At 37.2% G+C, this 24,497-nt stretch overlaps 1 pseudogene; it reads left to right on the top strand.

The window, feature by feature from the left end:
- The first annotated feature begins 4,529 nt into the window (after positions 1 to 4,529).
- Positions 4,530 to 24,497, top strand: part of LOC101577673 — a 33,929-nt pseudogene continuing 13,961 nt past the window's right edge.

The raw sequence follows: 24,497 nt of genomic DNA, 5'->3' as shown, positions 1-24,497 counted from the left end.
AGATTGGACAGAAAATAACTTCTAAATAAATTACTAATTTCTTTGCATGAAAATATTTACTGGGCTTTTAGCATAAACCAGTTATTCTTTTATGTATTGAAAATAGCATAAAGAAAAAAATTATAATGTCCCTGGAGTTTTCTTTCTTAGAGTTTATTCCCAAGGACAACACAAATAGAAAACTAATAAATATTGAAAATCTTGTTAGGTCATTTTTACCTTTGTTTTAGTTATAAAGATGAATGGAGGAAAAATGTACAATTGACATAATCGGCATCGAGGGGCAGGGCACTTTGTTCATGGAAGCTTGTCTGTAGAGGCAAGAGATAATATATGACCTGAATAGTGGAAGATAATGTTTTGTTGGAAGCAGGTAGGGATCTCAGGAGAAATGGTTAGTTCTAGGAATGGAACAGTGTGCATGCAAGTGGAGCTTACACTTTCAAGTAGAACAAGAAAGTAAGGAAATATGCGAATACTGTATTTGAAAAGGATATGGGAATGGGAGCGGGACATAGAGTAACTCAGAAAGACCTGAAAGTAGCTAAATTGAGAAAATTGGGACAACAAAGTACAAAATGTGGTATTGCATTATACTACAAAGTCTAAAATAAGTGTTATTGAAGTTATGCTACCATGAATAAAAACAGGTGAACAGGCAAATCTTTCATACTGAAGAATTCCAAAGAATGGAGCAATGGGCTGAATTGCTTCCTTGGGATTCATATGCTGCAGTCCTAACTTCCCAAATTGCTCACGTGATTGGGTTTAGGAGTAGGGCTTCGAAAGTGCTGACTCAGCTTAAGTGCAACAACGGATCTCACTTGTTACCTAGATTTCTAATGAAAAGAGACTTAAGGGCTGAAAGAAAACCATGGAGACAGCCATGTAAAGAAGCAGTTGGGGGGCCGGGGAGATGGCTCAGTAGAATAAGGGCTTCCCTGGCAAGCACAAGGGCCTGAGTTCAATCCCAGATTCCACCAGAAAAAAAAAAAAAGAAAAAGAAAAAAAAAAAAAAAGTGGCAGTTGGTAGTCATCCCCAACCCCAAAGGAGGACTCAGAGGAAAGAGAACAGTTTGCAACCTGAGAAGTACTTATCAAATGTTTAAGATACTTATTGTGAGAGAATTTATTATGGTAGGCTTAGAAACTAAGACAGAAAGAATGAGGACAGACAGACAGGGAGACAGACAAACACTCTCTGCAGAAGATATTGAACTATACTCTTATTTCATGGGGGATTGAGACTTTAGGACCAGGAACAACAGCAAAAAATAGATATTGGAAGAAATAATAGTAACATCATAGTGAAAAGATCTATCAGATACTACCTTGATATCAAGTGATCAATTTGATATCACTATGGTCACATTCATGACAAATACTTATAGATGCTGTGTGAGGGTCAGTTGCCTATTGTGATTTTGCTCTCATATCTGATAAATCTCATATAAAATTCAGACATCATGCTAATCCAATTAGAGACTAATATCTCTGAAGTGCTTTTCAAAATGATTGAAGTAATAAAAACCAAGAAAACCTCAGAAATTGTGAAATACCTGTTGGATGTGACAAAAAACACAACATAATATCACTGATCAAAGCACTGACTGACATTCATTAATTGAAAAATTAAAGAAGTCTAAGGGATTGAGGAGATAGTTTGACTGTCCTAATCCCCAGCCTGGCAAGCATAAGGAACCAGGTTCAATCCCTGGCATGCTGTGCTGGCCACTGAAACTGGGCGAGGTGGCACACTCCTGTGTGATGAGGAGGCTGAGACAGGAGGATCACTCCAAGTCTGAACTGTGTAGTGAGAACCCATAGCAAATAAATAAAAAGAAATAAAAAATAAATAAATGCCTGAAAACATAATATTCTGTTTATAGCTATACAGTGCACTTCTATAGCATATTATAAAACAACTATATGGAAAAGTTCAATTTACGTAAATTTCAAAGTTTGTCTAATGGAATTGTGCTAAATTAATCTCAGTTTGATCTAGGCTTTCCTTTGGAATTTCTTGTCCCTTATGATACCTGCATTAAATTTCGACCTTTATATATTATGAAAAAGTCGTAACCTATGAAGCAAAATGAAAGAACCTCAAGTTTTTGAGCAAAGAATATTTGATAACAGAATTTATTTTTCTTTAATATTAAAATAAACATGTTTAACTATAAAAAATAAAATATTCATATGAGATTGTTCTATGAGCCATTCTTCACTATCATTTACTCTAGACTATCAATCCTACAATCACATCCAATTGGTTCCAGACATTCTGAGGTTCTATTCAAAGAAGATTAATTTGCTCAAAAACTGTTACCACTGAGTTCTGAGTGGAAACTGATAGTGAATTGATGAGTTCTAGTCTTCATGATATTCCAAGGATATTTTTGTTGCATTATACTGTACCTGCAATTTTAAATTTCCTTCAGTGTAGTTGTTGGACATTTACTTGACTAAAATGTGTTAAGAGGGTTATGTAGTGGCACATTCCAGTAATCTCAGTACAATGGGCAGCTGAGGCAGAAGATTAGTTAGTTAAAGTCCATTCATGTGAGGAACTTGATGAAACTAAGTCTCAGAAAATAAGACATACATATAGAAAAAAGGAAGGAAGGAAGGGAGGGAGGGAGGGAAGGAGGGAGGGAAGAAGGAAGGAAGGAAGGAAGGAAGGAAGGAAGGAAGGAAGGAAGGAAGGAAGGAAGGGAAGGGAAGGGAAGGGAAGGGAAGGGAAGGGAAGGAGGGAGGGAGGGAGGGAGGGAGGGAGGGAGGAAAGAAGTAAATAGGCTAAACATGAAGCTCAGTGCAAAGGTTCTAGTTTCAATCCTCAATACAGGAACAATAACAGCAATGAAATGATGTAAAGTAGAATTTAAAAGCTCAAAAAATAAGTTTAGGTTTCAAAATATAGGTGTAGTTCTGAAATATCTCCATGAAATGCAGAGAAATACTTTTCCTCATAGGAAAATGCAAGCATTCTTAGTTGCAAAGGGATGGGACAGTATATTTGTTATCCCCTTAAAATTCTCATGGTATGAATTTCTTCACTGATCATGTTTTACCATTTGAATGTTATATATGTATTTGATAAGTATTTTAATAAATAAGTATGTTATTAATGATATCTAAGCTTTCAACAGAAAATTATGTGTCACTGGGTAAAATTTTCAAGATACCACCATTTAACAGAAATTATTTATATTTAGTCAACAACTATCAATCATTTATTATAAAAACATAATTTTTTTGTGGTGTCAGGGATTGAACTCAGGACCCCGTGTTTGCCAGGCAAGCGCTTGTAACCTCAGCTGTAGGTGAAAGGGGAGCTTGTTGGGGTATTGTATATTGTTAAGGAACTGAAAGAAAACGGTGACTTGCTGCCTATACTGAAAAACATAGAATGTTGGTTTATGAAAATGGTCTGAAATTTCCCTGATGATAATTACTATGAATAATAATTCAAATTATAGCCTTCAGAAGAAACACCTTAAGAACTCCACAATGGTTGGTATAAGAACACATACAATTTAAAAAATCTCATATATCTAATATCCAGTGCTATATTCTGTAAGTTACAGCTCACACTAGGTGGCTCCTGAGTTGGCCATTCAGAGCTGACTGTGAAATTCTCTGCTGAACATGAAATGTTGAACACCATTCACCATCATTTTGACAAATACCTTTAGTTATTTGGCACTAGTTTTGATACATGTTCAGGATGAGGTCACTTCATGTGGACAACAGGACAGGTGTAATATGGTTCTATCTCTTGCTTTTTGGTCATGAAAAAATTCAAAAGATGTAATTAAAATAATTAATGAAACTTGAAGGTAGATGATGAATTATTTTCTTGTTAATGTTTATATGTTAATGCTATACAAAGGAATGAGCTTGCTAGAACAAATCAGATAAATGGCATTGCATTCCATGAACAAGTAAGTAAAATTTTGCAATCTTGGCTCCTATCATTATGTTTAAAATTAGAAATGATTATATGAAAAGGAAGACAATCATAAGAAACTCATTATTAACTCTAGGAATATCAAACATGACTCTTGACTCCTTCGTTATGTAAAGTCAATTAGCCACATCATCAGTGTTAACAGATTTTTAAAAAGTGTGTGTAGGCTTTGGTATGTAATAGGAATTTAGGAAAGTCTTAGTGAATTTTCAAGTTGTCTTGATTGTTCAAATAAAGCATCAACAGAGGGAAAAAAAATCTCTGTATGTAAGTGTAGCTAAATTCTTACCTTTAAATCTTTTTAAAAATCTTTCTCTCTTCACTTAAAATGGTTCTGGGTCAACAGAAAGGGAAAGTAGACTACTACCAAAAAAGACAACCTGTTTTAATCAAATACTGTATTAGCTTTCTTCTTTTGTTGCCCAAATACTAAAATACACCATTTAAAGGAAGATATATTCATTTGGCACATGATTTCAGACATTTTAATCCATTATTAGCGTGTTGCAAGGCAAGGCCTCATGGCAGAAGGGGAACACGATGGCAAGCTATTCACCTCATGGTATCCAGGAAACAGCATGGCCAAAAGCCAGTCAAGAAGGGGCTAGGCAAGCCACGTGGTCCCCAAGACCTTCTTGAGCTTTGTAACTCTTATAAGCAGAGGCCTAATGAGTAAGTATGGGAATGGCTTTATGAGTGTGGGGTCATGGTGGCAAAAACATAACACTTGCTCCTGCTGAGTTTGTTGATATGAGTCTATTAAGTAGGGATTCTGAATGTAATGTTATAGCTCATGGGGTAAAGAAAGGTGTTAATAGTCTATTTACATGGTTGACAAAGTGTGGCTCAAAAGATGATCCATGGTGAAGGAGTTAAAGGGGCCTGATATTTCATGGCCTTACTATTGATGAAGGGATTCAGAGGCTTAGGGAAATGGGGATGCTGGAGTAGATCTGTGATTTTAAGCCTAACCCTCCACATTGAGATGATCCTTACAACATACCATTTACTAACACCTTGAGAAATAGATTTGTGGGGAGAACATCAGCATCCCTGAAGAGCCTTGTCATTGCTCTTTTCTGCATGCAAGACCTTACAGTGGGGGACTCAGTTGCTCAATTAGGAAATTTAAGGGCAATGGGCTTGATTGGATCCCAGAATGGCAGAGGTCAAGTGGCAGGACTTAATTGTGAAGGACAGCAGAAGCAGAACAATGAACAGAATAATCTCACACACCCAGACCTATCACATTCACTGATTACCCATGGTGTTCCCAAAAGTGAAATAGGAAGCCCACAAAATTTTTGCTAGATTTATACATTTGAAAGAATTTAGGGGCAAAAAAAAAAAAAAAAAAAAAAGACCTACTTCAAATTGCGGTAATACGCAATCATAGTCACTCAACCAGTTTCCAGATTTGAGACAGTTTATATACCCAGAATTCCTTGAATGATGGGGAGGCCAGGTCTCCTTGGGGAAAGATTCCAACGCACCTAGAATTTGAACAGTCAGTCTTGCTACTATCCTTCCCCTAGAGAGACCTAAGGTCTTTTGACTGAATGACTGTATATTGAGGAAAAGGGAATGATCAGACATTAGGGGACTACTGGACACTAGTTCTGAACTGACTTTGATTCCAAGGGATACAAAACATCATAGCATCTCTCTAGGAAGAGTAGGGGGCTATAAAGGCCAGGTGATGAGTGGAGTTTTAGCAAAGGTCTGACTCATATGGGTCCAATAGGCCCTCAAATCCATCCTGTAGTCATTTCTTCTGTTTCATAGTGTATAACTGGAACAGATATACTTAGCACTTGGTAGAATCCTCACATTGGCTCCCTAACCTGTCATATGAGGTCTTTTATGGTTGGAAAAGCCAAATGGAAGCCATTAGAGTTGCCCTTGCCTGGTAAAATAGTGAACCAAAAGCAGTATTGAATTCCTGGAGGGACTGCAGAGATTAGTGTCACCATCAGGACTGGAAGGATGCAGGGGTGGTGGTCCCCACCACATCTCCATTTAATTCTCCAATTTGGCCTGTACAGAAGACAGATTGGTCTTGGAGGATGACAGTTGATTACTGTAACCTGAATCAGGTGGTGACTCCAATCGCAGCTGTGGTACCAGAAGTGGTTGATTTCCTTGCTTGATCAGATTAACATATCTCCTGGTAGTTGATGTGCAGCTGTTGATTTAGCAAATGTCTTCTTCTCCATACATATCCATAAGGACCATCAGAAAAAAATTTATTTCAGTTAGCAAGGCTAGCAATATACCTTCACTGTCTTACCACAAGGTATGTTTACTTTCCTGCCCTCTGTCACAACTTAGGTTTTAGGAATCTTGATTGATTTTCTCTTCCTCAATAGATTACAGTGGTCCATTACATTGATGATGTTATGATGATTGAGCCTAGTGACCAGGAGGTGGTAACCACCTTGGATTTATTAGCACAGCATTTGAGAGCCAGGGAATGGGAGATACATCCAACAAAAATTCAATGTCCTTCTACCTTAATGAAGATTCTAGAAGCTCAAATGTGTGGAGCATATAGACATGACTTTTCTAAGGTAAAAAGGTAAAAGTTAGGGACCAGGGAGATGGCTTAGCTCAATAGAATAAACACTTGCCTGGCAAGTGCAAGGGCTTGAGTTCAATCCCTGGTTCTGAAAAGACAAAAAAAAAGTAAAGATTAAATTATTGCATCTGGCTTCCCCTATGACCAAAAAGGAGGCACAGCACCTAGTAGGCTTATTTACATTTTAGAGACAACATATTCTTTACTTAGGTATCTTACTCTGATCCATTTACTGAGTGACTCGGAAAGTCGATAATTTTGAGTGGGGCTCAGATCAAGAAAAAGCCGTGCAACTGATTCACAGTGCTCTTTCCCTGGAACCATATGATCCAGAAGATCTCATGGTACTTGCAGTATCAGTGGTAGATAGGTATGCTGTTTGGAGTCTCTGGCAGGCCCCCATTGATGAACTGAAGCAGAGGCCTTTAGAGTTCATGAGCAAGGCTCTGCCATTATCTGAAGACAACTACTCTTCTTTTGAGAAACAGCTCTTGGCCTGCTACTGGGCCTTAGTGGAAACTGAAGGTTTGACTATGGGACATCAGGTCACCATGAAACCTGAGTCACCTGTTATGGCTGGATATTATCTGATCCATCAAGTCTTAAGGTTGGATGTGCTCAGCAACAGTCTATCATTAAACAGAAGTGCTATATTTGTAATAGAGCCAGGGCAGGTCCACAGGGTAAAGTAAATTACATGAGGAAGTTGCCCGGATACTATGACTCCTACACCTGCTATATTGCCTTCCGTTTCCCAGAATGCACCGATGGCATTGTGGGGTGCTCCGTATAATCGGCTGTCAGAGGAAAAGAAGATGAGGGCCTGGTTTATGGATGGCTCTCCATGTATGCAAGCACCACTCGCAAGTGGACTGCTTCAGCATTGCAGCTTATTTCTGGTACATCACTAAAGGACAGTGGCAAAGGGAAAATGTCACAGTGGGCAGAACTTTGGGCAGCATACCTAGTAGTACATTTCACCTTGAGAAAGAAATGGTCAGATGTGCTACTGTATACTGAGTCATAGGCCTTAACCCATGATCTGGCCGGATGGTCAGGAACTTGGAAGGCGCATTATTAGAAAGTTGGTGACAAGGCTATCTGGGGAAGCGGTAGGTGAACAGAACTCTCAATATGGGCAAGGGATGTAAACATATTTGTTTCCCATGTAAACACACACCAAAATGTGACAGAAGAGGACTTTAATAATCAAGTGATTAAGACGACCTATTCTGCCTATTCTGTGAATAGTGGTTCACCTCCTGCCTTGGCCACACCTGTTATTGCCCAGTGGGCCCAGAATCAGAGTGACAATGGTGGCAGGGATGGAGGTTATGCATGGGCTCAGCAACATGGACCCCCACTCCCACTCACCAAAGCTGATCTGGCTACAGCCCCTGCTGCATGCCTAATATATCAGCAACAGACACTGACACTGAGTCCATGAAATGGCACAGTTCCCCAGAAGGATCAGCCTGTGACTTGGTGGCAGGTTGATTATATTGGGCCACTTCCATCATGGAAGGCACTTCACTTTGTCCTCACTGGCGTAGATACATATTGTGAATATGAATTTGCTTTTGCTGCACATAATGCTTCTGCCACAACTGCCATCCATGGACTTACAGATTGCCTTCTCCACCACCATGGAATTCCACACAATATTGCTTCTGACCAGTGAACACATTTTATAACCAAAGAAGTGAAACAATGGACTCACGCTTATGAAATACACTGGTCTTACCATGTACCTCATCATCCAGAAGCAGCTGGATGGATAGAACAGTGGAATGCTCTTATGAAGACATAGTTACAGCACCAGCTAGGTGGAAATAGTGTGCAGGACTGGAGCAAGGTACTTCAAAAAGCTGTCTATGCTTTGAATCAGCACCCTCTTTATGGTACTGTGTCTCCCATAGCCAGAATTCATGGGTCCAGGAATCAATGGGTGGAAGTAGTAATGGTACCACTCACCATTACCCCTAGTGATCCCCTAGCAAAGTTTTTGTTTCTTGTTCCCACAGCCTTATGTTCTGCTGGATTAGAAGTCCTAGTCCCAGAGGGAGGAAGACTTGTACTGGGAAGCACAACAGTGACACTATTGAACTGGAAGCTAGGATTTCCCCCTAGTCACTTTGTTCTCCTCATGCCTCTGAATAAACAAGCTAAAAAGGGAATCACAGTGTTGTCAGGGGTGACCAACTCAGACTATTAAGAGGAAACTGGATTACTACTTCATAGTGGAGGAAAGGAAGAATATACATGGAGTACAGGAGAACCCTTGGGGAGCCTCTTAGTATTTCCATGCCCTGTTATTAAAGTGAATGAGAAACTACAACAAATTAATACATGCACAAAATGGTTGAGAGCCTTCAGGAATGAAGGTGTGAGTCACTCCACCAAGGAAAGAACCTAGATCTGCTGAGGTACTTGCTGAGGGCCAAATGAATACAGAATGGGTAGTAGAAGAAGGTAATTCTAAATGTCAGCTACAACTCTGTGATCAGATACAGAAAGAGGATTACAATTGCACTATTTCATTCCTATATGTCGTTCTGTTATAACATAATATGGATAGATTTAGTACCAGTTCTTAAGGATTATTAAACCAGTGTTAATGTTGAAGCATAAGAATCAAGCAAAGAAAACTTACCTTCTATTTTGGTAACCATATTAGTGTACTTCTGTCTGCATGCAGGACACTTATAGCATGCTAGGTGCAAATATATACATATCTCTGTATTTGGAGACTGGTTTAAGGAAAAATGTCTAGCTGCCAAGTTGACAAGTGGTGGATTGTAGTGGTGGAAACATTGTGTTAACTTGGCTGAATCACCTGGGTGGTTCCACCCTCCAGCCTGTGAGGATCCCAGTCTGGTGGAGAGAGCCTACTTTAGAGTAAATTAGCATAGAAAGATGATATAAAGGGGTTGAAGAAGGATGCAGCATTCCACTTCCTCAGAGGAACTTCAGTCTTTGCAGTCAGCTAAGACTTCATCTTCTGGCTACCAGCACAGGTGCTTTGGCCTCATGCTTGGATCCTTAAGCTTTCTGTCACACACCCTTCAGCTTCAGTCACAGATTCTTTAGGTTTATATTGCAGACCTATCGGCCAACTGATAGACTTGTATGGAATTACTGAAGTGAGCTTCAGACCTTGGAACCAAATCCTTCAGTCTTGGGTGTGCAGATGCCCTCTGCACACATTCTCATCTGACTCTGTGATTGGCACATCTTATATCTGTTCTAGTAAAGCCTTGACAATTGTAGTCCCCAAGGCCAAGCCTTGATGAACTACACTTTCAACTAAGCTCCATCTTTTGAAACTCTTTCATCTATGAATTGATCAATGGATGAATCCATGGATGAGATTAGTGCCTTTACTAACTAATCAGCTCACTAAGAGTCTTTGAAACTAGTTGAGTAGACAAAATGAATGAAAACAAATCCCCCTTTGTCAAATTGACACTTAGATTCATCTCTTTAAACCATGTTTAATTGCAAATAAAACTAATAATCAGTTGTAAGTACACTAAAAATGATTTAACTGTACTGTATAAAAATGAAAATATGCCAATCTTTTAACATTAGCAATAATTCAAACAATGCTCAAAAATTTCAAATAGAAATTCTCCTTTGAGAATCAAGGCAAAGTGTAATTGCCTATGAAGATTTTTGGTCAAAATGCTAATTTTATAAGAATGCCAAATGGTACAGAAAATGAGTACCTAAAAAGTAGCTGTGCTACTATGGTTAATACCTAAGCTTCTCTGGAAAAGAAGTTTGGAAAAATTTGAACATTCAATTTGGAGGAAACTCAGAATACCTAGAATGATGTAAGCAGGGTTCACAGATTCAGAAGAAAAAAAATTATTTTGGCTCCTGTTTTTACAGGTTTCACTCCATGGCTGACCAGCTCTAAGGCAGAAACCTCATGAAAGAAAGGCTGCTGGAGGAGAGCTGTTCATCCCACAGCATCAAGATAGCAGAGAATGTGGAAATAACCCAGAAAGAAAGGATCAGGAACCAGAGACTAAATAAAGTTCCCAAAGTTATGCCCTAAGGAACCTCCTCCTCCAGTTATGCCTAATTTTCTAAGAGACCATTCATTTGTGAGTTCATCTCTTAGTTAACCCAATGGAGTCCAATTGGCTTTCCAGGAATCTCATAATCCATTTAAATAATAAGTCAACATAACCTGCATAAATACATACTTTTATAACTATGGTAGTTTCATTATAATGTTAATTTATATTTCAATCATTTATAACATTTATTCAGCACTTAATATGTGCCAGAAATTTTGACATCTGTCTAGGGCAGTGATGGCAAATCTATGGCATGCACACTGCAGACAGCTGTTCATTATTATTGAATGTTTTAAAAGATTCACCTTTACTGGCATAGAATATCTTGCATATTTCTATATAATCCAATGGAAGCAAGAGTATGCAATTTAATGTCTTTCTATAAAGGCACTAAGTTTTTCATGTAAGACTTCATCCTCATGACTTCATTTAAACCTAGTCACTAACAGAGGGCTGCTCAAGAGAAAAACCATAACCTTAGTTATTAGGCTTTCAATGTGCTGATTTTCAGTGGAAACAAAACAAAACAATGGAAGGATTAGAGGTAAAGTAGCTCAGCACAAAGTGAGCACATTCAAAAAATTAAACCATGACATTGAAATAAACAAAAAACAGTCAGAACAGTTGAGAACACAAAGCAGAACAAACATGAATACTGTCCTGGAAGAAACTATGGTTAATGGTAAACCCAAAGAAGGTGTGCCTATTGATAAGGTTAGGAGAATTTTTACAAATGTAAATACTATCCACTGGGGAAAAAAAAGAAAGATGCATTAAGGCTACCTTAAAAAGCAGCATGACACCACCTATCACAGGTCAATGGTACTAAAGTGTCAACATTTAAACTGGAGAAGAGAGGTCCTAGGATCTTGCTAAGAGAGAAGTTTTAGAGAAATAGATCACCAGAATTCATTTCTTTGTTCTCAGGCATCAAGGCACTAAGAGGTAGCTGCAGCCACTGTCTAAGAGGTAGTGATATTAATCTGAAGAAATCAGACTTTAGAGTTATCCATGCAGTGCTGATGTTAGAAGAATAGAGAAAACAAGAATTGTGTGATCAGAGAAGAATTTCCAACTAGATTTCAAAGGTGGGTCTGTAAACTAAGGTTAGAAGGCTATGAAAAACCAGTGTTTGAAGCCATGAGAGTGAAGCCCAAATTACAGAGGATACCTCGTGGACTCAGAGATTCCCAGAACCTGAAATGTCTTTCAAGGAGTGCTTTAGGCCATGAGTGGGACCAGCCAAAGACAGAGGACATGTGAGATGTAATCAGCAAGACCACAAAGTCCAGTGGTCCAAGATCTCTAGAGCTCGTATTTCATCGATATGTATGCCTAGTGTCTGATATGTACCTACAGGACTTCTCAAATTCCTGAGTTTTTAACCTCTTTTAGTTAGATTTCTTCCTATCCTCCCAGTTATCCCTTTTGTAATGGAAATAAATGTCCTAAGTCATGTTGCCTTATGTTTTATGTAACTTGTTTTTGATGTTTGTGCAGCTCAGTTTGCCTCAAACCTCAAAAGAGAATTTTACAATGACTCAGAAAAGGTAGGTACTGTGGAGACATCATGGAAGGAGCTAGTGTAATTCTAATTGTAGTCAGGGTAATGGTTACCATGTAGAATTATGGCATTATCCTTATTTGGAAAGCATGTATGCTTTAAAGTGATGTTTTCAACTGGCTATCCCGTTGAAAAGTACTTGACTTATCAGTAAGATTGGCTTTATTAAGAAATATGAAAAAATAAAAAGAAAGAAAAAAATACATAGAGGACTAATGAAACACCACTCTGGCTGTGTCTGTCTGTATCGTTAAAGTGAGACTTTGGATTGCATTGATGGTACATGACCTCTTCTTTTCTGGAATGGTCTCCTCACTCTGCCAGCCAGCCACCATGAATTAAAATATTTTGATCTATTATTGCCTTTCCACCATGAAATTTTTGCCTTGCAGCCTGTCAGTCAGGATTGAAAATTTTAAACCCCTGAAGCACATTAAAATCATCTTGGGCCAGCCAAATAGCTCAGTGAATCAAGCACCTGCAAGAAGGCACAGGGGTCAGGGGTTCAGTCCCCAGGGCCTGCCCTGCTGGTCTTACCCCCAGGGCACCCTGAGAGGGTGATTGACACTGGGCATGGTGGGGTGCACCTGTAATCCCAGATCTTAGGATGCGGTAAGCAGGTAGATCTCACTACAATCCAGTAGTGAGACTCTGAACACCCTGTAGACCCTTTCCTAAAATAAATAAATAAATAAATAAATAAATAAATAAATAAATATCTTAATTTGAAGTTATTGAGTGTTGTGTCTCAACAGTGGAATAGCTGACTGATATGAATTTTTTTATTAGGACCAGACAGACCCTATTCTGTGTTCCAGAATTAGGTCTTTGAGGTCCTCTTCTCTCCTCACAGGTATAGGACCTTTCTGAGATACATTTTTCCTAGGTTAAGGTTATTTAAGAGATGTAATAATATTTTATATGCATGTAGTCATGTATGGTACATTTAATAAGATAATTACATTACTCACCCTTATATGATTGACTTAGTATTTGATATATTCTAGTAGTCAGTTTTCTACTGCTGGGACAAAATACTCAACTCCTGTGGCAAAAGAAGAGATGTTCATTTGCCTGTGGTCTTCAGTGAATTTAGACCATGGTTGGATTTTTCCTTCTGTAGGAGAAGCAGCATGGCAGAGGAGCACTGGAGAAGAAAGCTGGGCAACACATGGAATCTGGGAAGCAAAAAACGGGATATAGTCCCCCAAGTAGGCTCCTCCTGGTGCTGCCCTATGTGATCCACCTCCTCAGACTACAAGTCACTTCACAAGGGACATCTAGTTATGAACTCATCAGTAAGTTAATCCACTGATAAATATAATGCCTTTATCATCTACTCAACTTCTAAAAACAGGAGACTTTGGCATGCACTTTAGATATAAACTATGATGAAAACTTGTAAGTTTATGCAAAGTTTTATCATACTAAATAGAATTTAAACGTAAGCCAAAGTTGCTTTTGAGATTATTATAACTGTATCCCCCAGAGTATCTAAAGGTACTGCTAGTTCTGGGCTTGACAGTTTCAATTTGAGTTTAAATTCTTATGAAATCTCATGCCCATTTGTGATTTGAAGAGGAAAATGAGAAATTCTAAAGACTTCAAATGCACAGTGTGCCTGGGGGCAAAGATGGAACTTAATGCAGCCAGTCTTATTATGGTAGACAAAGCTAAAAATTGAATTGGCTCTTTTATAAAGGTATATTCAATTTTCTTAAAAAAATAAATGTTCCAACTAGGGAAACACACCACATCCATTTTAGACTACTATAGACATTATAAAAAGTGAATGATGAGCCAACTTCTAATGGAAAAAGTTTACCAGATCTTCAGTTATTCACCACATATTTAAATATATATTTCATTTTCATCCTTCCTTCTGAGTATTTATAGTGATTCCTGGAATATGACCTTTCATGTCTTTAATAACAGAACATATCTACATTTTAAAACTAGTAAAAGTAGAAAGGCAAAATAAAACACACTCTCATAGAAATAAATTACATAAATTATAAAAACTAAAAATAAATAAATACATAAAGGTAGACTATTTTTCAGTGAAATGATAGAATCAAGCAAAAACATTACAAATCTATCTTTGTGAAGAATTGGAACCTATTTTTATAATACAGTGTCATCTAAAACCCAAGGGTTTAAGTGGTATTTAAATTGTTGAGATCAGCATACCAAATAATCTACTTTTATTAATGATTTCCTCTTTTTCAATCATAGAAACAGAAACTGTGTGCTAAAGGAACAATTAGTTTATTGCATCTTTGTGGCAATTACTTCCCTATTAGTGGCAAACACTAGAATTTTAAAGTTCCTGGCTCTGGTGCACGGCTGTGTTCACAAGCCTACCCACCACCGGTTCTTTGAGCTGCTAAGCTCTGCAGTGTCTCTTCCATACATAAACAGTTCAGTTTTCAGGCCCACTTTTAATCCTTATCTGATTTGTGAAATACAGTGAACTATCTATTAATGAATTTCTGGGGCACCGTGACCACTAAACCTCCCCCAGGTCTGCTTATTGATATACTTTTTTTTTCCCCATAAGCTCAGTATAATTGAATACAGACAGTCCAAATCCTATCAGCAATCCTTTTGTACCATGTGCACTGCATGAGAATGATTTAAGCTACCTCTTAAATTGGGTCTATGTAAGTAGATTATTTCCTGGAGACTTCATTTTCCTCCCAGAAGGAATTTGTGTCTTTGTTCATCAATTACATATAGAGATAAGATAAAATATGATTAACCATGAAAATTCTATGTATCTTATAGAACAGACTTCTCTAGTTGATACACTTTATACCTTGAATTGTGAAATATAATAGATTTTAGAGGAAAGCAAATACATTATAGGAGTAAATATCTCATTACATATGACTTCACCTTCATTTTCATTTCTATACTGTAATATAATTGCATATATTCAGTTTAGCAGAAGTTGTTTAAATTTATCAGACATTGTGAAAGGCAGTTTGTTATATTCAGGATTTACAAGGGAAATATTTAATGCAGACACATAATTTATGGGATTATTTTATAATAGTCACCTAAAAAGCCAAATGCAAAAGAGTGTGACAGATCTGTCCACCCTCTAGAGACATAAAGAATCTAGCTAAGGGCGTGGATCCTAGGACGCTGTCCTGCACCAGTTCAGCTGAAGACCTAGAGCCCATGGTAATCTCGTCCCTGGTCTGGCTGGAGGTCTAGAGCCCACAGCAATGACTTGTACAAGCCTGTATGAAGGATCTGCCCTTGGAAAGCAGGGAGGTCAGTGGTGGAAGCAAAAACGTCTTCCCAAGCAGGATGAAAGATCTGTACCAGCAGGCTGAGGAATCTGCAGTGGACTCAGGGAGCTGCACTCAAGGTGAGCTCTCCTCAAAAGAACTTCAGCCATTCTCAGTGACAGCTCAACCTGAGCTTCTCTGATGATGAGATAAGTTGAGTTCATGATAGAAAAGCTGGTGAGACAATCCTTTCCAGGAGAATAAATGACACACCATGTGAATTCACAGCTTTCTTTTCAGGTTGTTGGCAGCAGTGATTTAGTGGGCCTTCCTTGTCAGGACCACAGTGACTCAGGTCAGCTGGGCAGGAGAAGTTGACTGTTAATCTTTGACATGGGTGAAATATAAAAATGCAGATGAGATATAAAAAGTATGATATCTATAGTAAAAATGTTGTTTACTGATCCTATTGATAATTTTTCCCTCAACATTGAATTCTCTAAAACAAAATCACAGGTTAAATGAATTATTATTTATTAAATCATTTTATGGCTTATCACAAAATTTAAAAACTGGGGTCAAGGAGATGTCTCAGTAGAATAAGCACTTACCTGGCAATCACAAGGGCCTGAGTTCAGTCCCCAATTCTGGAAAAAGAAATTAAAAACTAACTCCCTTGAGTTATTTTATGTGACATATTTGTCCTTGTATTTTTCATTCATTCATGTATTAAACACACATATTTAAGAACCTAGTAGTGTTATGTGGTGTTCTAAGGACAGCATCATAGGATATATATATATATATATATATATTCTCTTTAATAGATATATCTATTAAATATAGATATATGTTAAAGGGAATACAAAAATAGAAAACAATAGAAACAATAGAGAAGTTCACTAAACAAAATGAGAGGAATTCAACAATTGTTGCTATATTACATATATACTGTTCTCTTCAAATTACTTGTCCAGATTACCAGATATAAACTTCTGTAAGATTGGTCAAAAATTGTGAAAAAATTAAAAAGGAGAGAGAAAAATAATTTAAATGTTAACTGCTCCTTTCACTAGACCAGTAGAAATCAGCAGTACTATTATAGAAACTCTTGTGTGTGTGTGTGTGTGTGTGTGTGTGTAGATAATTTTTATTTTCTTTTTCTTTTCCTCCTTTCGTTTTCTCCTTTCCTTCATCCCAGTTCTTTCTTCCCTCAAACAGTTTCTTTCTCTTTCACAACATCCATTGATCCTTTCAGGTTTAGTTTTTCAAGTTCTTACACTAGGAAGAAAATATGAGGCTTACACATGTAGGTCTGATTAATTTTATTTATAAGTATGGTCTCTAGTTACATCCATTTCCCTATAAAAGTCTCAAGTTAATCATTTTATAGCTGAGTAGTATTACATTGTATAAAAATATCACATCTTTTTTATCCATTTCTCAATTGGTAGGCATTTGGGTTGTTTCCAAGATTCAGCTATGACAAATTACACTGCTATAAACATGAGTGCACACATATCAATGTTGTATGATGTTTTTCAGTTTTTCTAGGAGAAAAATAGCTGGATTGAATGGGACCTCTAATCCTAGTTTTTTCAGTGAACCTCCACACTGATTGAGAGGAAATGATTCCATATGAAAATAATTTGTTTAGTTTTTTTGACATCATGAATTGCCAGATTCTTATTTATTGTCATTAAAATGCTACATGATTGCAATTCTTGGTTTTACTTTTCAAAAGTTGTTCTGCTTTTGTGAATGTGCTCTTTATTAAAATGGGGAAAGGGAAACCTATTTTCATGGAACACAATAGAGATTGAAATAGAGGAGAGTCAGCTAGATACGTCTCTGTAGATTTTGCTACAAAGAAGAGAGAAAAAAACCTAGGAAATACTTGGACAGACTGTCAGTTTTTTATTAAAGTTTTACTTTTGCTTTGTTGCTCTTTCCATTTCAATTTTATGTATTTGGTACAGGGTCTCATTAGGCAGCTTGGACTCAGAGTGATCCTCCTGTTTCAGCCTTTCCAGAGCTGGGATTACAGGCAAGCACCACCATACACAGTCTTGGTAGCTGGTGTGGCATACCCGGGGGTGAGGGTGGTGTGGCATGTGGTGCTGGGGATCGAACCCAGATCCTTGAACTTGTCTAGACAGGCTCTTAGACCAGTGTGTTATCTCCCCAGCCCCTTTGCTTTGTTTTTACATAGTGAGATAAAATAATTGTATATGCTATGATAATACAAATACTACGATAAAGAAAATAAAATGTTAGGGACCATAGTGGAGGTGACAGTGGGGATAGTAAGTACATAAAAGCATGAATCTTGCTGGACTATGACTCATCAATTGACAGGGCATGCAGACACAAAAAAGTAAGCACTTCTGGGCTTTGCTGCAGCAAAAAATTAGGTAGTGGCACTACCACTCTGGGAGATGAAATTAAAGGAGAACTAAACAACCTTGTGTTGGATCCATGTAGTAGCAGGATTTGGCCCACATCATTCAATCCACCTTACTCTGAAACTAGCAGTGGGAAAGAACAGTCATAGCAGTGGTAGTGGAGCTGAGGAAATTCCAAGGACTGAGAATAGCCAACTTGCCAACTCTACACAGGACTGAAACAGACTCAGGCTGTCTCTACCCAAGAACAGCATAGCAACTGGAAGAGTCCTGTGGAGACAAACAGAGGCTGGAGTGGAAAGGCTGTTGAGGGACATACAGAGGGTTCTGGAGGCCAACATCAGCCCCACATCCAGCACTAACCCAACTACAGGCTTGACAGAGTTACCCACTGGGTATCTGACTTTGACTTGTATACTGCCATTGAACTGTAGACAGCAGTGGAGCTTGATTTTGTTGTTGTTAGCGGTTAGTTGCATTTTACTTTTTCTGTCTTGTTGGGGTTTGTTTAAGTTGGTACTGTTATGATTTGTTTTGTTTCCAATTGTGTTATATTTCTTTCCTCAAATGTCTTTCATGATTTTTTGACATTTTCAAGTGGGTGAAAAATATCTGTTCTTGCTGATTTCCTTCAGTATTATTCTCCTTTATCCTACATGCTTTGTGCCCTATCTTCTTCTCCCATTTTCCACAGAATGGGTGATTATTTTCATCCTGTGGCCTTATTTCTACTGTGTTTCTCCCCATTTATCTCTCTGCTTTGTCCCCAATCCATCTCAAATCCTGCACACACAGAGAAATGGGGTATAATCATTCAACTAAGAGGAAAATCATTTGTATACAAGTTCCTGGTTTATAATGGATTTTATTATATAACTAGATGTTGCTTGTAACATTAAAGGTATTAAATAAATGGTTATAACAGTTTATCAGCTTCTAGGCTGCGCTTGGTGCTAATTGTGTTATTTTATCCAGGGAATCATACCTGTTGCAATCAATTGTTGTTCCCTGTACGACAAAATTGTTATTATCTGGTGTCATAACCATCATCATAATCCAGTGCCAAAGGGCTGGGTGCTAGCAAAATGCATAGCAATATCTCATCCTTGATAATATGGAAAGTAGGATGTTGGGAAAGACACAAGAAACAAGAAGCATTTATAACTAGAATATCTTTCTAAGGAACAGACTTTGCTAGAGAACTCTCCATACTAGTAATAAAGCTATCTTACATAATAAAATTTTAATCATAAACAGAAAAAAATAAAATAAAACTTAAAACATAGAAAATGACAAGATGCAGAAGCAAAATGCAGACCTCTAGGTGACCTAGAACAAGTTCAGAGGAAGTCAGAAGGACTCACGTAAACTTTCTGAAATAATAGCAACAGAAGTAAGAAACAAAAGAAAAAATAGCAGATGAATGTAGCTAAGGAATAAATCAGATTAGAAATAATCTCTGAGGTAAAAAAGTAAAAAAAAAATAAAAGTAACACAGGAAATCTAAAGACAACACAGAATAAAAAATAAAGGTTAGTAGGAAACTTATATAAAACATAAATTTCCAACATACAAAAAAACCCCAATTGCATGAGAAACAGATATGCAGGACACTAAAATTGCATTAAAATATACCTGACTGAACGAAATTGAGGACAGAATTCTAGAAATAGAAAACTGTATTGTAGTTAGCAACCAGGAAAACAAATATTTCTGAAAACTAGCAAAGTTTGGGCTCGGGAGATAGCTCAGTGGTCTAAATGTCTTCCTGGCAAGCCCAAGGACCCAGCTTCAGTCCCTGGTACTACATGCCTTTCCCATCCTACAATGCCAGGTGTAAGCTGCTGGCCAATGAAGCAAGGCATGGTGGCACAGGCCTGTAATCCCTGCCTTGGGAGGCTAAGACAGGTGACACTACAAGTCTGAGCTGAGCACTGAGACACTGTACTAAATAAATAAACTAATAAATGATTTTAAAAAACTAGAAAGAATAATGAAAAATCATTGTAAAGAACAGCTTAAGGTTTTTCCGAATAAATGAGAAAACAAGAGATACAGCAAATTCCATGAGACGTATGTTCATAGAAGTAATGGTAGAAAACTTCCCCAGCAGAGAAAAAGAACTGAATATACAAATACATGAGACATATCCAACTACAGCTATCTAAGTTCAAAATAAATGTACAGCAACGCATACAGTAAGCAAAATTCCAGAAATTTGGCACAAGAATAGAATATTTAATCTGTTAGAATAAGGAAACAAATCATTTATAAAGAAAAGTCCATCAGAATCACAGAGAACTTCCCCACACAAAACCTTAATAAAGAAGAGTCTGGAAAAAAGTACTTCAAGTCCTGAAAGAAAACAATCTCCAACAGAGATTGAATTACTGTTCAAAACTATCTTTTAAGATCAATAAAGAAATAAGATACTTCATGACAAAGCACAACTGAAGAAAGTCATTACCACCAAACTGACTTTCCAAAATTCTCTGAAGATATTTTAGAAAGAGATAACAAAGAAAAAAATCTTAAATATAACTGATTGAAGAACAGTATTATACAGTGAGAAGCTATTATATAGTGCTATCACACTGCAGAACTTTTAGTAAAAGGGCAAAGTTAGTATGGAAATATATACTACATATGGAATAAATGTTTAATATATTATATGCATGTCTATAGTCTGTGTACAAACATAAGCATATGTGCACATAGAAAAATAATGAAATATTTACATACTTAACTATGAAACAAATATGATACCATTTCTTGACCTGGATTAAACACTTAATTATAGAACATTATTAAGTTGCTGGCTAACTAGCTGGAAAGGAGATAAAAAAAATATAGGAATCTATTTTTCCATTCAGAAAAACCAACTGAGGGCACAGAAAGGGAAAATAATAAAAGATAAATATACATTATATCATATTAATCACAATGGTTACGATTACCATCTCCTTATGTAGTTGTAGACAAGTACTGGCTTGGACATATTATATATCCTACCGTGAAAATATTAACAGCACAGTGGAGGATTACTACATAAATAATAGAGGCTGGGAGGACAGTGCAGAGAATGTCAAACATGCCGTGAACCACAAATCACAACAATCAAAGCCACACATGTGTTAGAATGGGAATCAGAACTGACAGTGTTGGGCTCAGAGGATTAAGCACCTGCCTGCTAAGCACAAGGTCCTGAGTTAGATCCCTGGTACCAAAACAAAACTGACAGTATAGGGGCAGGCCTAAGCCATGTCCAGTCTCACTGTAGTTTAAGTATAAACTGAAGCAGTAGGTCAACAGCTAATTTTTCAAATCTACTGAGAAGAGCCTATCAAAACAAGACTAAGTGGTCCAAGTGTACCTTTCTGCATCATGGGGTGGGTGCTTTCCGGTACCTTCACAAAGCCCATCTCTGTCCTCTTCTCTCCAGTATACCATGTTACAAGGATCCCAGCTACAAAAATGGCACAGACGTTGGTTATGGTGCAAATGGCAACGATGCCAAAGTGCCAAAGTTTTGTGTTAATCAAAGAATGTGAAGTAACAGATGCCAGAAACAATAAAACAGTTCTCAGGACAGGCAAAGTAAATACAGAACGAAAATAGTGTCTTGCCAGAACAGATGATGGAGAAATCAAAACATCTGATGATAAACTGCTATGTCCAGATGCCATTTGTGTCTGATTTTTTCTAGAAAATAATAATGATTTGTAGAAAAGACAAACATTCTCAGAGATACCTTAACTTCCTAGGAAATCTTTAGGGTTGGACATTACAGAAAGCTCAAATTTAAAAAGTTTTACTATTATCTAAGTGAATAACACAAAGGCATAGAGACAACAAAATATTTTTGTTTGAATTATGAAAATATCACTTCATATATTTACTGTGTACTGCTTACAGATTGTGATAATATTTGAAATTTATTCACATGCATTTAATTTTGTTTTGTTCCAAAGTGAAATATTAATTAATATCAGAATTATTATTAGGATTTGCCGACTGTTTTTCGTTTAGCATGTGGAAATAGAGTTACACTTCTTTATCTTGTTGTTTTTAATTTAGAAATTGCCTAAGTAGGATGTAATTTATTTTGGGGTTTTCATACATTTATTGATGGAAGAATTAAGTATATCCTATACAAATTTACAAAGAAAGAATTCATTGAAGTTTATATGTGTATTATTTGGGTCCTTTCATTCTGCTTTTTTTGGTAAAATCTCAGCTCTATGAGTGTAACTATCATTATGAACTGTATTATTTTTTTGTTTAGCTGCATCTCCAGCTCTCAGTTATTGAGCACACAAAACAGTTTCACTGGTGCTGCAGTGGAGACAGTGGACTGAACCACTATATTGTTGACTTCCCAGATGCCAAGCACCTTGAAATATAATTTTTGTCAGAGAACTGCAATTTCTTTACCAACTGTTGTTATCTTTGAAGTCAAATTCCTATAGAATATTAACAAAAAATAACTAAAGTTTTTGTGTGAAAATTTGGAACCAGGGGCAGCACAACATTTCAGCATAGCAATCGTGGTGAAATTATTATATTAAAACTTTTATATTTTGTTATTTTTCTCTGAAATATCTTTAAATTTCTAATTTAGTATAAAATAAAATTTTAGAAAGTTACTTTAATTCAATGTGCTTTTTTAGTTTTTGTTTTTTTTTTTTTTTTTTAAATTTTTTTTGTGTGTTTGTGTTTTTTTTGCTGGGACAAAAACCTGACAAGGACAATTTAAAGGAGGTGAAGTTTGCTTTAGCTAACAGGTTTTAAAGTCCACATCCAGCTGGCTCCAAGGCAAGAAAAGCATGGCTCGAGGATGGGAGGGGTAGAAACCTGCTCTCAGCATGGTATCCAGGGAGCAGAGAGAGAAGGGAGGACGGGGGAGGGAGTGAGATGAAGCACTCTAGGGATGCTCTAGTGATCCACCTCTAACCAAACCTCATGAGAGAGAGTGGGCTGTGGCACCCCCTTCTCCATTCACACTGCCCACAAATTGGAATTTCGGGGGACATTCCAGAACTAAGCTATGACATTCTCAGAATCCTCCTGGAATATCATTGAAAGTGGAGGGGTGAACCAGAAGATGCTGATAAGATATCCTTTTTCCAGTTTGAGAAATTTACAGCCAGCTCATGATTTGGCCCATCTCCTTTTCTCTTATGGTGATCACAACACATGTTTTCAAGTTTCTTTAGCTAAAATTCCAAATGAGCATCATTTGGACTATTACCTTTGTGAGACTGGATGAGAATTTTTGTTGTTTTCAACCATTGAGAAGCTAACCACCCAATATAAATGTTCTGTTTGACACAAGTATTCATAAAGTCTGGATATTTAGAGCATACCTCCTGATGTTTTTGACTAAAACATAATCAAAAACTTTGTTCACATTGTTTTATAACAGGATTTAGACAATGCCATGGGACAGAGAAGGAATATGTCTTACTCAAAAGACTATGTATGTTAATACACATACTCAAGAATACATACTACACATATGCTAGTTAATGCGACTTGATTTATAAGGTTGTTAAATGTGATCTTCACTACACTCTATCTACTGTGACTCAGATAACATGTGTCATAACTCACCTACGCAAATATAATCTTAGTCTCACTGATGAAAGAAAACATAATATGAATTGGGAATACATTTCACTGATGTGGTCCTGAACCATGCTGTTGGACCACAAGTACAGCAGAAGGAGAAACAGGAATTGTGAATGTAGCTATGTACATCACCAAGTTGTAGAGGGCTTTACTTCTAAAGGGAGTCAAAATGACAAAAAAAAAAAAAAAAAATAGCAGCATCACAGTCCACCTTCAGTTATCCCCCAGGAAGGCTGAGGCAGCTGTCAGCAGTGAAGTAGAAGGCCAGTCTGAGTGCCAGAAAGCAACACATCATGAGACTAAGGCAGTATTTCTCAACTTTAATGCTGTTGACATCTTAAGCCAGTAATTCTTTTTGCATAGAGATGTCCTTGGCAGTGCAGGATGGTTAGCAGTGTTCTTTACTTCTATCTCACAGGTAATATTTCCCCTTTCTTCTGACAACTAACAGCATCACTAACTTTCCCAAACATCGTTAAGGAAGTGTGGATATGGCAGGACTTCCAGTTTCAAATACTGGAGAAGAGCAAAAGTAGAAAATTCATAACTGAGAAAAGAAAAACAAGATCTGCTTAAAAGTAAAGATAAGCAAGCACAAGAGCAATGAGTTAATACAAAGATAGCAGTGGAAATATTACGGTCAATGGAGGAAGACATAGAGAAGAGCACACTAGATTTATTTTCAACAGCAGAGAGATAAATCCAGAGCTAAGATCTACTACAGAGCCCTGAAAGTAGCAATTAATTGAATATTGGTGTCAATGTCCATCTGACTGGTTCACTGAAGAAATATTGGGGAGGAAATTGAGTAGACCTTGGCACAAGCATGTCAGGACATCATTTGACTGACTTAGATCCTCTAGTACCTTCTAGGAAAATTCAATCAAAATCTTAATTTTTCATACATAGTGCCAATATATTTGCCAAAGGACGTAAAGGTGGGCCTTGGGAGATAGCTCAGTGGAATAAATGCTTACCTGGCAAGTACAAGGTCCTGAGTTTTATCCTTGATACCACACACA

Source organism: Octodon degus, unplaced genomic scaffold (genome assembly GCF_000260255.1).
Source record: "Octodon degus isolate 3935 unplaced genomic scaffold, OctDeg1.0 scaffold00202, whole genome shotgun sequence".
NCBI classification, from domain to species: Eukaryota; Metazoa; Chordata; class Mammalia; order Rodentia; family Octodontidae; genus Octodon; species Octodon degus.
The sequence above is the reverse complement of the archived record's forward strand: the minus strand, read 5'-3'. Positions and strand labels throughout refer to the sequence as shown.